Source organism: Pinus tabuliformis, chromosome 1_2, assembly GCF_031772625.1.
Source record: "Pinus tabuliformis cultivar Carrire ecotype Pingquan chromosome 1_2, CPIR1, whole genome shotgun sequence".
Classification (NCBI taxonomy): Eukaryota; Viridiplantae; Streptophyta; class Pinopsida; order Pinales; family Pinaceae; genus Pinus; species Pinus tabuliformis.
Genome location: NC_142298.1, coordinates 234908708 through 234912109, shown reverse-complemented (window position 1 = coordinate 234912109; position 3402 = coordinate 234908708).

The window sequence follows — 3402 nt, the reverse complement described above, 5'->3', positions numbered from 1 at the left end:
CTTTATATACACGACTGTATGGGGAACAGAATTCTGTACTAGCGTTATCTAGTGTCAAAGCTAACGACCACTGCTAGGTTTAAAGACATCGAAACACGTCTCTAGCCTAGACCACTAAATGTGAGCATTAAGTTTTGCTTCCTTAAGTTAATTCAATAAATTTTAATGTTTGACCTTGAATTAGGTTTCAATTACAAGGCCCTACCACTGTCATCTGACAAAACTCCTACATGCAGCTATATGAGAAAATATATCTTTGTCTTCGATGAAAGTTAACACTAATGGAGAGATAGGGAACACAAAATCAATGTAACAATCAAAGAATGAAATCTTTCTCTAATAAATCTCCTAAATGCATTGAATATTCCTATAACAACAAAAGAAGTTTCATTTCAATTCCAATGCTTATGATGATGCAATTCTAGCTTCTCAATAACGTTACTAATGCAATATTTTCGCTTAAGTAAACTAGAATGATGTTTTTCTTTTCATAAAATGAAAAATGAATCTTTCTCATAAAACACTTTAATGAAAATTTCACAATTCCAAACAAACAATCATCAATCAAATCCAAATCATTATAAATGAAACTAAAAGCAACTTCTCCCCTTAATCGAACAAACCAAACACATAAATGCTTCAATTGACAAACCAAGCAATGTAATCTATGCTTGGAAATAGAAAAGAGAAACTCGAAATAAGAGAAAAAACGAGACTCTTTCACTCATTCAATTGAAAACAAAGCATCCTAGTCACTTATGGGCGGGAGAAGAGAGTCTGAGGGTCAAGACACACAGGTACTCGAATGGGAGAAATTCTGATTTTCTTAACTCAGAGACCGGAGCGACTTTTGGGCCAAAAGTAGTGCTAGTCGGCACGACCGGCACGACTTTCAAGCTAAAACAAGTACTAATAGGCATGATCGGCGTGACTGTTTGGCCAAAAATAACGTTGATGGAGGGATTCAAAGAAAAATAAAAAGAACTTCACACAGGGCCAGACTTAACACATCATAGGGTGGGCTAAACCAAGCTAAATGAAGCTTTCTAGTCAGGAAGAACACAGTCCAGAAGGCTTACGGGGTCGAAATCATGAGAGAAAAACACACTGGCCAAGATTGGGGACAAACCCTAATCTTCATTTACATGCATCGGCACAACTGCCTAACTGACAAAAAGTGCTAGAAGGAGGTCGGTGTGACTATTTCTCAACATATCGCGCTAATAGGCGCGATTGTCAGTGAATTAAGCGCGCTAAGCGATCGAGCCAAGAAAAATAAATAAATAAATAAAGCTGGGACCAAATCTACTACTATGAATTTCAACGTCAGACCAGTAAGCAGAGGAAAAGACATGGAACCAAAGGGAAAAAAATGGAACTAGAAAAGTTCACACAAAATCATGAAATCTCAAACAAGACAAATAGAAGGATTGGTTCCCCAGTATGGTCGTCAATTTGTGGTGAAGTAAAATTATGAGTGCGGACATAAACAATTCCTCTAGCCTAATAATGGGTCTAGCCACAACTGGTACATTCTATGGAATATTTCCTTAGGCTACAACCAATTAAGAGGGCCTACCTCTTAGTACACTTATCTTGTTTGATGATGTCCTTGCTTGCTCGCTCCAGCTATCTCTCGTTTCCTTCTTCAAACACCTAAAACAAGTAAACAATAGCTCGTTTCCTTCTATCAATAGTTGCATATATATTGAGTCAAAAAGACATTACAACCATTGTCTTGACGTTGTCGTTCTCCTCCGACAAAACCAGGTTCCCACACACTTCTGCTAGCATTCCATGATGGCCTCAACAATAATAGTTTTAAGGCTCTTCCCTTTAGGCTTCACACTAAAACCAATTCAACACTTCTTCATCACAAAACTAAAGAGATACAACTATGAATAGCTTGTTGTTTACTCTAACCTTAATTAGCACTAGCACACCAACATTAACACTAGCTTGTTCTTGGGAAAAAGGGAGGTTTATATAGGATGAATGGATGGGAGGTGGATCCTCTTCTCATGGGAGAAGGTCTTATCTCTTGAGGTAGTTCCATAATTATAGGGGAAAGGAGCCCACACTGACATCCTTGACCCCATTTGGCCAAACCATTTACTAGACTTCCGTTACGAAGCTTCTAGAGATGGAAACTTTGGCTCTTTATTTAAAAAACTTTCCATAAGAGGACCGACGCAATTGTAACAAAGATCAGTCATTCCGGTCAGCGCTAGGGACAGTGTTAATCCCTACATATTGGCACAAGGAGGACAAGGGCCATTAGCATCAGTCTTGTAAACTGGGAAAAACAGAAGGCTTTGAGAAAATGGTGCAAAAGGGAATTGTTTTTCTCATGAAGAGGGACATAATGGGAGTTTCTTCATGAAGGGAAAGCATGTACATTTCACTGTAGAGGTCCTCCATGATCAAGGAATGGGGAGTATAGGGACAGTGACAGAATGTTTTGTAATAGGACCCTATGAAAGAGGCATTTAATATGAATAGGGATTGTCATTCATCGCCAACCACCCCCAATTAAAACCATAAATCTGGCCATTGTGCTTCAAAGGTTGTTGTTCAGTGACAAGTGAACAGTGTTAAACAAAGCCTCGTAACAACTGAGGGAGCCCCCTCTGGTTCAAGGGCCAGCTTGAGCCTAAAGACTGGTTGAGTTGGTTTCCTGGCATAGTTTTTGCAGCCAAGGACTGCCTACAGAAAATAGGTGCAACATTTGGCGTAGTTGCCAGGGAACAAAGTAATAAAGATATGTTTCTCCTGGGAATGATAAATATTAGATATATTCCTTGCTGGTGAACAAGGAGTATGCATTTATTATTGGTTGCATTTCTTTCACCTGACGACTCCACTTTTCCATATGGCGATTCCACTAGGTAACCGATCCCACTGTTTCAAAATTTCGACTGCCTTTACTGCTATGCAAGGTTAGTTGATACTTGCAATCAGTAGTATATTTCTTTCCCTCTCAGCCATGGTCAGAAATCTAAAACGTCTACAGAGGATGCAACTTTTAAAGTTCACCTGTGAATATAAGTTTTCCGTGGGATTTAATGTTCATATTATATATATTCTTCAGATTTCAACTGCTGGCAACGTGGTTTGTCCATAAATCCATTCTACACTTGGTTACATTGGAAAGCAGATTACACCTAACAGTGTAAAATTTTCCAATTCAGTTAGATAGAGCTGTGGGATTGATTAGCTACTTTCAGATTCAGGGTGCAGTAGATCTACAATTGTTTCAGTGATATTTCAAGATTGCAGTATTAAGTTTGGTTTGGTTGAGTGCAATGACTTCCAAGGGATTAAATGATTGACACCATAGCCCATGAATTAGGCACTCTTGTGCTTATTTCCACTTATAGTGGCAGTGGTTTCACTTCAGTA